Source organism: Mastigoproctus giganteus, chromosome 4 (genome assembly GCF_048544385.1).
Source record: "Mastigoproctus giganteus isolate SK-2022 chromosome 4, ASM4854438v1, whole genome shotgun sequence".
NCBI classification, from domain to species: Eukaryota; Metazoa; Arthropoda; class Arachnida; order Uropygi; family Thelyphonidae; genus Mastigoproctus; species Mastigoproctus giganteus.
Genome location: NC_143578.1, coordinates 165,865,316 through 165,878,706, shown reverse-complemented (window position 1 = coordinate 165,878,706; position 13,391 = coordinate 165,865,316). Strand labels below are relative to the sequence as shown.

The window sequence follows — 13,391 nt, the reverse complement described above, 5'->3', positions numbered from 1 at the left end:
ATTTTATTCTATTAAGTGCTTGGATACAAATTCTCCTTCTCCCCCCACCAATACAACAAAAAAAAAAAAAAGGTACCAGTAATATCACAATCATTTCTCTACAATCAAACAAGCTTCGGTAGTAACAATCGCCCAGCCAAAACATCCTTCTCTGTGAGCTAAAATGAACGACTAGCACGTCTTCTGCTGCGCAAGCGCAAACCACTGCACAAGCGCATGTATTTTAGATACCTTAGAAGCGACGGTGATCAGTTTGCTTGTAGCTGCAAGGTGGAATGGAGTGTCGTCTGAGGAGTGACACATTTAAGGATATACCTTGCCGAACTAAGTTTTCAGTGATATTTATGTTTCCTGATAATATATAAGAACGTTTTACTCTGTTATTAACCTGTACTGTAATTCAACTGGCTGAGATTTAACTTGCTTGCCCACTGATGAGAAACATACGGTAACTCTATAAGGTAGCGGCATCGTATAGTTAGGAAGTGTTATTCGTTTAAAGTCAACTGCGTTCAGGGTAAGCTTGAATACTCTTTTCTAATCATCTGAATTTCTCAAGAATAATGAGAACAATAGAGCATTTCACGAGCAGTGAATTTATTTTATTTCTAGTTATTTCTAAAATTGTTTGAGTGCATATTGACTACAACGCCAAACACATTCTTTATCAATGACTTTCTCAAACTGTGAAGCGGTGAAGAATTTGGGAAAGAGGCAAAAAAATAACATACACTGGACTACTGATTATCTGGGATGGTGAGAAAATGAATTATCCAGGATAATTTGCAAAGTAAAAGAGTAAATTTAATAAAACTAAATTTATTTACATACATCATGTATTTATAGGGCGCTAAGCATCCCGATTTCCTGGGATTGTCCCATGTTGGCGTATTGTCCCAGTGTCCCAGAACTATTGTGGGGACGCTGTTTTGTACCGATTTTCATTTAAAATGTTTTTCTGAACTAAATATAACGATGTTAAAATTATATATAAATTTGTCTATGTTTGTTCGGTGCATCATTTTTACATAGTTGAATTTTTTATACAAACCGAAGTTTGTACGGTGGCATCATTATTGTAAGGTTTGAGACTTTCTGCCCTAAAATATTATTAGTTATATAAATTAGCTTATTGAGCATGGCAATTACTATTATTATCGCGATAAATGGAAAAACATACATATCTTTTGCATATATCGTAGTGTTAAAGCGAAGGTGTTGAAATAAAGCATCAGTACGAACTGTTATTATTATTATTGTTGCTCTTATATTATTTCTCCCTGATTGGGAGTTCCACCCCGTGACGGGTATTGCTACCAAGTACACCAGGTGGTTGTTAGGTGTGGTGTTACGGTTGGTCGAGGAACTCTCTGACAATCTTACAGTCAGAGGAAAACTCAGTCGCAATCTCTGACTATCCTACAGGTAGGATAGTCAGAGATTGCGACTGTCTGGAGTTCCTCGTAGGTGTTCGCTGTGAGACCTATTGCCTAGGCTGTTATTAGTATTAGTAATGGCCGCATGGTGCAAGAAAGCCTATGGCTTATGCTGCACCAGCCAAAAAAAAAAAAAAAACCGAATAAAACAATGATAAAAAAAAAAACAACTAATAATTAATAAAAGAAAAGGAAATTAAACCTATCATCCTATGCGTTTCCTTCACCCGAAGGTACTATCCAGATGACCTTTGAATTTCCCCAAACTGTCAGCCTCTACCACTCACGTAGGTAACTTATTCCAATAATTTATAACTAGCTGGCTAAAATGAAACTTCCTGCAGTCCAATCTAAACATCCCCCCCCGTAACTTGAATTTATGTACCCTAGTTCTAGCATCATTTATAATCTTGAAAATTTCGTCCTCATTCATTTTACTGATGCCTCTCAGAGCCTTAAACACCTCAATCAAATCTCCTCTAAGGTGTCTAGTTTCAAAACTCTGCAACCCACGTATTCCAAGTCTTTCTTCATAAGGACGCCCTTTTGCCGATCTCACCAGGCGAGTGACCCGTCTTTGCACCCTTTCAAGAAGCTCGATATCTTTCTTTAGGTGCGGTCTCCATACTTGAACACAGTATTCCAAGTGTGGTCTAACATAAGCCTTATATAATGGGATTATCACGTCCCTATCTCTACTTGCAAAAGTTCGATAGATCATCGATAGGACACCATGGGCCTTCCTTGCAACCTGTTTGCAATGCTCAGAGAATTTCATGTCTGACCGTATCGTAACACCCAAGTCCCTTTCCTCCAGTACTGGGTTTAGTTGAACTCCACCAAGTGAATAAGTTATTTTGGGGTTACTGTTTCCCAGGTGTAATACCTTACACTTTGTTGGATTAAAGTATAGCTGCCATGTTTCTGACCATTCCTGAAGTCTATCTAGGGTCTTTGGCGCCAGAAGTGTCAACCGGTAGTTGACATCCCGACCATTGTGTCAACCGGTAGTTGACAGAATGGCCGGGATAGTCGTCGCATATGCCACATCTCTTTGATCTCCTGTATTAGGTTCGTGTACTTCCTGATTTTTTTCCTCTTTGGTTTTCTGGAGGTTGTCTGTATTGGGTACCGCTGTGTCAATCAGATAGATAGCCTATTCCTTCTTGTCCACAAGGATCCGGTCGGTTTTGCGAGATTGTCATATCCGTTATTATGGCGCGGTCCCAGTGCAGCTTGTGTGTTGGGGTCTTTAGTACTGCCTAGGGTTCGTACTTGTGGTACGGTCACGTTCGTCGATCAACTGATATTTCCTTGCTAACTTCTGATGCATTATCCAGGCTACTTTGTCGTGTTTACGAGTGTACTCAGTCCGGGTACACTCGTAATGTACCTTGCATCCCTAAGAAACGATCCAACACATCCAACAGTGATGTGTTGGATCGTTTCTTAGGCCATATGTCATCTGACACTCTGGGCTCCTTGGCGATGTATTTTCTATAGTTTCTAGTGTCGATTACCTGCAGTAGCGTAGCTACCCTTGTTCGGGCCCCTACTTAATTAATGAAAATTGCAAAAACAGGAGACAGCCTAAGACGCCGGGCCCTTAGGCAATTGCCTTGCCTGCCTATATGGTAGCTACGCCACTGAGATTACCTGGTCTTGGATGGCGAGCATGACTCCATTCTCGGGGAACAGCGTCCCGCTGCATCATCCCGAGGCATTTGTAGGTCTCTCCCTAAAATCAGTAAACAATTTTACATGTATGCCCATAACAGCACAGTGCTAGGGGTTTGTTTCGATCTCTTTACCAGTCTGCAGCTGATAGTTTCGACCGACTAATTTTCCCTGGTGCAATAATAATAATAATAATTATTATTATTATTAGCCATATGGTGCGAGAAAGCCTGAAGCTTATGCTGCAACAGCCAAAAAAAAAAAAATTCTGAATTACCCTTAGAATTAATTAATACACCTGAATTATACGTGTGCATATATGTTCGCACCGGTATATATAAATGCATATGCGCACGCGCATACATACACTGGTGTTCAAAGAAAGTGCATCACCTAGGAATTTCACATTTCTAACCCATTTTCGCGATGGTATGTTACATTAATGACTAACATCACAAATAAAAATATAAACAAAAGGTATTTATTAATAGTTCAGGCAAAGCTAAGTAATATTTGACAGCTGCTCTCAAAATTTAACAAAATGAGCATTTGCAACCTTTGTACAACAATTTTGGTAAAGACTACAATTATGGCTGAAATGTTATCAGATCTCAATTTGCTTCAGTTTATTATTTTAAATGGAAAACAAAACGAAAAGTTCACCAGGTGCAAACTAATATTTAGTTGAACCGCCTCTGACCCTGATGACAGCAGCACACCATCGAGGCATTGACAAGATCAATTTCTGAAGATAATCAACTGATAGTTCGTGGTTTCAAACACGAATTATGGCTTTCTGAAGTTCGTGAAGGGTCTTTGGTTTCTTTCTGGCAACTGCAGATTCCACACGATGCCAACAGTTCTCTATAGGATTCAGGTCTGGGCTGTTTCCTGGCCAGCTAAGAGTTGTAATGGACCGTTCTTCCAATCATTTTTTCAACTGTAACAAATGTAAACACATTACTGTCGAACCTCTAATGCAGAAATGAAGCTAAACTACAGAAGTGCCTACTTACACTTTTTGCCCGATGACAAGGAGCGGAGTCATCCTGAAAGATGCAGTTACTTGGCAGGTTGAAATGGTCTCTAATGGTTGGCAGCAATTTGCCTTCCAATATAGCCAGGTATCCATTGGCATTTACGGAACCTTTTATAAATTGTAGGCGACCTACTCCTCGATACGAAATGCACCCCCATATCATTTGGCTGGTAGGGAATTTCACTGTAGACACGTACAGTCTGGATGGTATTCTTCACTACGTCTACGGCGAATCGTTTGTCTCCCATCAGAGCCATGCAGGGTGAATCCGAGAAAATAACTGACTTCCACTGATCGGGGGTTCATTTGACATGCTCCTTACACCAATTTAATCGGGCCTTTTTAATTTTTTTGTGTGAGGAGGGGCTTTTTCTGAGGATGACGGGCTACAAGTCCATTTTTTAAGAGGCGTTCTGACTGTTCTTGCACTTGCTATCACTCCCGTATGTTCTTCCCATTCTCTTCTCAGCTCAGACGAAGAAGCTTTACGGTTTTTAAGGCATAAGCGCTTCAAAACGCGGTCCTGTTTTGGTGTAGAGACTCGTTTGCGTCCGGTCCATTTTTCCTATCAGCAGAACCAGTATTCTTGAGTTTGGAAAGAAATCTATTCGCTGTCGACTGATTACAAGACATTCTGTAAGCAATATGACGGGAAGAACATCCTTCCTCACGTAAAGCAGCAATGGCACTTTTTATTCGTGGCGTCAACTGCATGTAACTCGCCATCCTGACACAAACAAGGAATGACTGCAACTCTTGCAGTGCGTGTATAGTTGAAAGTAACAGCTGATACAATGTTACGTCATCACCTACGCATGTCAATCTTATCTGATGCAAGAAATATTGCCATATAATTACGTTATTCAGATGACAATTACAGTTTTAAGGGGTGATGCACTTTCTTTGAACACCAGTGTATATGCACACACATAAATGACATGTGCCGACCGGGCTAGCCGGGTGGGTAAAGTGCCTGCCTGGCAACCCAAAGGTCGCTGGTTCGATTCCCGCCTCGGGCTTGGATCAAAGTACTGCAAAAACCTTTGGAGGTGCATTATGACCACAGAAGCCTATTCGCCAACAATTACCAAAAAATAAAAAATAAATAAATAAATGACATGCGTACGCATGAATGTGCTTGTGTATGCAAGTGAGCTTCTTGTAATTGTGTACGTTATCTATTCCTGGGGTTCGCCAGTTGTGGAACTTCCTGATCGACTGTTGTATTTCTTCCTCACTTGAGAATTCCCCATTCTCACATCTCTTGTCGACCTTGGTTTTCTTCCGTTCTAGTTCTATCCAAGGACTGTTATGCCTTATTTCACTGCTTCATACGTTGCCCCAGAACTGCTCGATTGTGTTCTGCTCGGGTGGTCTGTTTCCATCTTTCCTGTCTTGTCCGATAACCCTGTAGAAAGCTCTTTGGTTTGCTTCGAAGATTCAGTTGTTTATTTTCCTCTCGGAACGCTCTTTGTATCAGTGCCTGAGTGTGAGGAGGTTCTGCTTCAGTGTGTCTAAGTATTCTCCTATTCTCTGATTTTTGGTCTCGTGTTTGCTATGGACGTTGTCTCTCTTGAGAATGCTCTTCACTCGTCCAGTCAATTTCTTACTCCTATTACCCTGTTGGAACTAGGTCAGTTGGCCTACCTTGATTCTTAATTCTTCTATATTCTGCTGAAGTCTTCTTTCCCAAGGACTTCTGCTGAGTGTTCTTGGGAATAAATTTTTCTTCTGCTGCTGGTGTCCCGTTTCGCTTCCATTAATTCTAGTGGCTGCTATGGAAGCACAGTATACAGCTGTGTGGATGGTCTCCATTATTATTATTATTATTATTATCAAAATTGTTTTCTTTTATTTATATCGCCATTGAAAAATTAATTCCCGTGCTGTTGCGACAACATTTTTGTGAGGCTGTATTGAAAAAATAATAGCGTACCGAAAAGAATAAAAATCTTTCAGCAGTTAGAGAAAAAAAAAAAAAAATCGGCATTTTCAAATCCGGAAATATTAAGAAGTTAGACACTCGTATTAGTGATCGCATTTGCCTTTAAGAATCCATGCAAGAAAAGGGTGATATTCCTCTTTTTTATAACATGTTTGAAGGTTTAAACGTCATGTCCTTTAAATACGACCAGCAAGCTTTAAACTACATAGATAATACGGTGGTCCGAATTCTTACAGTGGAACAGACTTGCTTTTGCAACGAGTTGTCCTAATATTTTTGCCATTGCACTATTTTCAAACAGATGGCCTAGCCAGAAAGGTTAATCGGTCATTTGTTTAATGGATGAGAATGTTATGACAGCCTGTTTTAGGACTGACTACTGGTCCCTCATCAATAACAGGTAGTCTCTTGTGGCAGCATACAGACAAAATAGTTGTTCCATGTGAGTTGCTGTGCGCAACGTACGAAATCAGTGTTTGAAGCTGTAATATAGCTAAGGCTACCTGTTTTGTCTGAGTGTTGTCACTAAAGACTCCTCCCACTATCTGACGAAGGACTAATTAGTCCTGAAACACTGTTGTATCACTCAAAGCTGGCCCGTCCATTAGGCAAACCTAGGCAGTCGCCTAGGGCGCAAAGGTCCTAGGGGTGCATTCCAACTAAATGTATTTTTTTTTTTTAGTGGTTAAAAAAATAATTATTTAAATTCAATAAGGTAATAATTATTTCTAAATAAAGAAATAATATTATCTAAATATTTTATCAAATATTAAGAATATATTTAAAAGGAAAAAAAAGATTGATTTACAACATAGGCGGGATCGCTTTGTCGGCACATCACTTTGATATTTAATTAAAAGCTTCCGAAAATATTAATAGAAAAGGTAGAGAAGGGATAATATTTTAAGTCAGACGCCTTCGTTTTTAACACAGCAACTGCAACATAGTACAGAAGTACAAACCTCCACGCCAAATGTTCGATGCCGAAAACTCAACTATAATAATTATCGGGATTCATGCCAATGAATTTGATGACCAGGGGAAGAGGAGGAATGGAGAACGATAAACGTTTATTTTGTGATAACGTTCCATGTCGTATTCGTGCACTGTATTGTTATCATCACATCATACAATAAATCATAATAATATACATCAAGCAGATAAATATTATAAATGAATGGATAGACAGGTGGGAATAGGTAAGCGTGTTGGTAGGCAAGGTGATGGATAGATAGGCCGATGGATGGTACAAAATACAACTGGTGCGCAAATTTTGTCTCGCCTAGGGAGCATGAAACCCTTGCGCTGGCTCTGGTAGCACTCATATTTTAAAGATATGGCCAGTTAACTTTCTGGGGAGGTTTGAAAGTAGAAATCTTTCATCTGTTTGAAGTAGTGCAGTATTAGGCAACTTTTGTTGCAAAAGCAAGGTTATTCTGCTGTGAGAATTATTAAGCGGATTGCATTATATATGCAGTTAACATCCTGTTGGCTGCAAAAGCGGAAAAAAGGACATGGTAGTCCTGCTGAAATCTTATAATTTCTTAGTCTATATAGCTTTAGCTATATTATTACTTTGAATTCTCTCTCTCTTCTAGTGCCAGTTCTTGTTCAGTAAACTAGTGCGATTTCCCAGGCAATCTTCAGTGCAGAATGCGCTGGTGCGACAGGAGATAGCTATTGTCGGTGACTCAATTGTCAAGGAAACGGGAAATATACTGTGCTAAAAGGATAGGTGGAATAGGACCCGGGGTATGTCTGCCAGGGGCAAAAATTGATGACGTTGTAGAGAAGATACCATCTTTTGAGGGCACAAAATGTAATATCATTGTATACGTTGGCACTAATGACACTAAGTGTAGGAGATCTGCGGATTTACTTAACAAGTACAGGTCAATGTTGAAAAACGGTGGCAAGTTAAGGTTAAATTTGGAAGTGTCTGCAATTCTGCCCAGACACGATAGGAGAGAGTATACAGTATGATGAGAGTCTTGTCAATCAATTCGGCACTGAGAGATTATGCAAGTCTCATGGGGTAGAATTTTTTTCAGAGTGTTCTGTGCTTGTTAACAGAAGAGATTGCTTCTACAGGGATGGGATACACTTAAATAGAAAGGGTACAAGGATATTTGCCGATGCTTCGAGGCAATGTTAGGTGGGGCGGAAAACTGTTAGCTGGGGGGGATTCACAGAATAATAGATTAACAGCAGCCGCAGGCAGAGGTGAAAATGATTCTTGCACTGCTTCTATTGGAATGGGCAGCAGCCCGGAAAGCAAGTTGCTGGGGATTTCAGGAACTGCTGGGAGTCATGAAACAAGTAAATACATGGGCTGTGATAGAGTAACTAAGAACAGGTGCATGTATACTTGTGTGTACACCAGTGCTAGTAGTTTGGTAAATAAATTTGATGAGCTTGAAGTGCTAGTCAAGACATCAAAGGCGGATATTGTTGGGATATCAGAGACGTGGTGTCACACAGACATAAGCAGTGCAGAATTGGAATTTGGGGAGTACAATGTGTACAGAAAGGATAAACAGGACAGGAAGGGAGGAGGGGTTATGCTGTTAGTTAAGAAACACATAAAATCTAAGGAAGTGCATCAAATTGATGTTGGTGGACAATGCAATGTTGAGTCTGTTTGGCGTGACATAAGCACTGGGAAAGGAAAAATGAGATTATGTGTGTCTTATAGGCCTAATGACTCTGAGGAGTATAATAAGCAATTGTGCAGAGAAATAAAATGGGCCAATAAATCAGAGTGTCTTATAATGGGGGATTTTAATTTCCCAGATCTTGACTGGAATTTGTAGGTTGGTCACTCACACAGTAGCAAGGCATTTGTGGATTTATTGGATAATTGTTTTCTACAGCAGCATGTTCGGGAGGCAACTAGAGGGAGTAATACTCTTGATATGATTATCACTAGTGATTCTTCATGCATTAAGAATCTGCAGATAAAGGAACCACTAGGTGGCAGTGATCACAGTGTGCTGAAGTGGGATTTATTCAAAGAGGTAATTACCATCAGGGGTAAAGGGAAGGGTGTTTGCTTTCGTAAAGGTGACTACAGTGGTCTGAGACAGTATTTAAATTCTATATGGTGGGACCAACTGATGATGTTACCAACAGCAAATTCAAAAGGATAAACATTCAAATAACACTACCCGACAAAAGTTTTTTTTCCCCTACATACCTGTGGAACGAAAGTTGGTTATTCTGAACAAAATTAATGTCCTGATTATGAAAATATCAATCTTTTACTTCTGTCACGTCTACATCAAAAGATATATGCATTTTTTAAATTACTTGTTTTTATACAATATCAGCATATGTGGTTGTAATTATTACACACAATATATGTTACATAGACACACAATATATGTTACATAGACACACAATATATGTTACATAGACATGTTTCCCACTCAATTATTTCATTTTATACTCCAGATTGCTTTCCCGTTTAAGGAACCAACAGTAATCTCCCATCATGGCAGAGTCCCAGCGACCTTGATATCGTTTTTCCATTGCAGATATGTCCTGTTAGAAGCGCTCTCCTTGTTCATCACTGACATCTGTTTTCAGGAAATAAATCCAGATGGAAATGAAGGAAATGCATTTTCAATGACATTCGGCACCCCATATTCTTGTACCATTTGAGCAAGTTTGTCACCAGTTTCTTATAGTTCTCTTCTTTTCTCTTTCCGAGGAATCCGTGTACCACCACAGCCTTGAAAGATCTCCATGCAGCCAGTTCAACATTCAGGTATCTTTAAAATTCTTCATCTTTTAGGAGCTCTCTTATGTGAGAACCTATGACAATTCCTTCCTTCAGCTTTGCATGAGATAAATTTGGAAACATTTTCAGTAAATATGCGAATCTTCTGCTTTCTTTATCCAGTGCCTTAGTGACTTTCTTAATCAGTCCAAGCTTGATGTGTAAAGGGTTACATTGCTTTTGACGGAATATATTCATCTCTCTTGTCCCAGTGACGTAGTGTTTGGCTGTTGCACGACTGTCCAACAAACACAGGAAACAACAGTATTTAGTGAAACTATCTTGCAACCCAGCAAGCAGTCCAATCACTTTGAGATCACCACAGATATTCCAACCATAGTCATTGTAACGTATAGCAGCAAGAATCTGGGACATACTATCGTAAGTTTCTTTCAGGCCAACAGCATGAACAATAGGAATTGATGGTAAAGTATTTCCATTATGAAGCAATACTGCTTTCAAACTTAGCTTTGACGCATCAATGAACAAACGCCATTCAGATGTATTGTAGTAGTAGTAGTAGTAGTAGTGGCATGTGATGCAAGAAAGCAAATGTATGAGCTTATGCAGCATCAGCCAAAAAAAAAAAAAAAATCACACCATTCCCTCCAAATGCCTGTCCAGTTCCTCCTTAAATTTATTCAACCTATCAACTTCCACAACGACAAATGGAAGTTTGTTCCAGCAATTAACCACCCGCTGGCTAAAGGCAAATTTCCGCACATCTATTCTACATCTGTCCTTTCGTAATTTGAATTTATGTTCCCTTAGGTTCGTAATCTGAACAAGTGGAAGGATGTTGTTGTTGTTGTTGTGTTTAACGACACAAAGGCTACTTGGGCCATATTGTGTCTTTCTAATGGTGAATATTCAATAAAAACTATATTTTATGATATAATCCTATCCGGTTTAGGAAAGTAAATAGTTCTTTTTTATTAGGATCATCTCCTAGAATCTGCATTAAATTTATTGATCTCTGCATATTAATAATTGATTTAAAAGTGTCTAAGCGGATGTTTTGAAATCGGGGACAGGCCACTAACAAATGGCGAATGGTCAGTTGTACTTGACATGATGTACATTGGGGAGCGCTGTCATTAGTTAATAGATAGAGGTGAGTGAGATGAGTATGCCCAATCCTGAGCCTTACTAAAATTGTTTCTTCTCGTCTGCTTTTCTGGAAGCTGGAGTGCCACTGCTTTGGTTCTGGTTTTATTTGGTACAATTTATTTCTTGGATGGCCTTTCCAGATTAATGACCAGCTATTATAACATGCTTTGCGGATAATATGTTTATAATCAGTATATGGAATTTGAAAAGTTTGCAGAAGAGTATTATCTGGTTGTTTGGCTGCAAGATCTGCTCTTTCATTTCCTGCAATCCCAGAATGACCTGGAATCCAGCAGAAAGTGACAGTTTGGTTTGACTCTTTACACACAAGTAATTTAGAATGGATTTGTTTTATTACAGGGTGAGAGGAGTTGGTATTACTATTTATGGCAGAGACAGCACTGAGTGAGTCAGTGTATATTAAGGCAGACGAAATTAGAAGTTGAGTAATGTGACCTAGAGCCAAGTTAATAGCATAAAGCTCAGCAGTGAAGATACTGCATCCTATGGGTAATGAGACAGAAGCGGTGAATGATGGAAAGATAGCCGCAGCGCCTACTTGGGTCTCAGTTTTTGATCCGTCTGTATAGATCTTACAGGCCTGTGAATTGGAAGCAGAGTGAGTTTCATGTAATTGCGCAATATTGAAGGGACACAAGGTGTTCTTTCCCCACTGTTGGAAATAATCATCATAAATTGCACGGATATTTGTCCACGGTGGATCAGGCGGTGTTATGTCCTGATATATATTGCCCATTTCAATATTCCACGTTTGAGTTAGTTCTTTAAGTCTAAGTGCAGCAGGTCTGTTTTCATTTGGTTTACTGTTGTAAAATGACTCCCATTCGGTATTGTACAGACATCTCCAATTCGGGTGAGAGGGAAGACTGCGGATTTTTGCGGCATATATCAAAAGCAATGTTTTCCTCCGAAGATGTAAGGGAGGTTCATGGGCTTCAATGTAAAGACTCTGGATTGGAGAGGTTCTGAAAGCCCCTAGAGAAACTCGAAGGGCACTGTGCTGGATGGTATTTAATCGCTCTAAGGTACTCTTCCTTGCAGAGTCATACACTGGAGAACCGTAGTCCAAGCGGGACCTGATGAGAGCTCTATAAATATGGATAAGAGTATGCCGATCAGCGCCCCATGACATAGATGACACACACCGAAGGATATTCAATTTCTTCAAGCAGATGGTTCGGAGATAGGCCATATGTGCTTGAAAGTTCAGTTTTCTATCTAGTATCAGGCCAAGAAAGCGGACAGTGTTTACCAGAGGAACTGACATATTTTTTATCTTTAACTCAGGATCAGGATGAAATGACCGGAGTTTGCAGAAATGAGTGGTAGTGGATTTCAGTTCAGCAAGATGGTATCCATTGCGTAAAGTCCACGATTCTATTCTGTTTAGAGAAATTTGTAACTGTCTTTCGATAGAATTCATATTTTGTGATTGGCACGATATCGTGAGGTTATCTGCATACATATATACATCAATAGTTTTTGGAAGATCTTCCAATATATTTTTGACCCTAATTGCAAATAGCGTTGGACTCAGTATGGAACCCTGTGGGACATCCTCTTCTTGAATATGAGATATTGATAGGAAGTTTTGATATCTGACTTGAAAGGTACGTAACTTTAAAAAGTTCTGAATAATTTGAGGTAGATAGCCTCTCAACCCTAATTGATGCATATCCTTGATAACACCATGATGCCATGTGGTGTCGAATGCTTTCTGAATATTCAGGTTGACCATAACTAAATGTTGTCTCCTGATGAAGGCGTTACGTATGTTAGATTCAATTTTGACAAGTAAATCTAGGGTGGACCTGTTTTTGCGGAAGCCATATTGGTGGTCAGAAAGCAGATTTTGGGAGTCTAGAATCCAGGTGAGTCTCTTATGCACCATTCTTTCGAAGATCTTGCCCAAACAGCTTGTCAATGATATTGGTCTGTAATTTTGAACTTGAGAAGTATCTTTGCCTGGTTTTGGTATTGCACAAATATATGGATGACGCCATGAGAGAGGATATGTGTTTTCTGAGAAGATCCTGTTATAAAATAGCAATAGTGTGTACAGATCAGCTTCACACAGATGTTTAAGCATTCTGTAGTGAATGCCGTCTGGTCCTGCTGCACTATTTGGAGATTTACTCAAGGATTCTTTGAGTTCAGCTATAATAAAAGGCTGGTTATATGGGAGTGGGAGATTAGTGGAAAAATTTAATTTTTTTCGTTCTTCATTAGTTTTAATTCTCTGAAAAGTAGTCACATAAGTGGTAGAGGCGGAAGTATTATAGAAGGATTCTGCTAAAGCATTTGCGATGTCAGTAGGAGAGGATAGGTCCTGCCCATTCCACTGTATTATTGGAGACTGTAACGGTAGAAATTTTCCATTCA

General features: G+C 39.5%; 1 protein-coding gene across 1 annotated transcript in view; it reads left to right on the top strand.

Annotated features, from left to right (window-relative positions):
* Window positions 1-249: 249 nt before the first annotated feature.
* The window catches only part of LOC150087170 (transmembrane ascorbate-dependent reductase CYB561), a 209,050-nt gene continuing 195,908 nt past the window's right edge, over window positions 250-13,391 (top strand). Inside the window, exon 1 of the mRNA XM_090371865.1 lies at window positions 250-517. The gene's annotated coding sequence lies outside the window, so the exon portion shown is untranslated. The remainder of the gene's footprint in view (window positions 518-13,391) is intronic.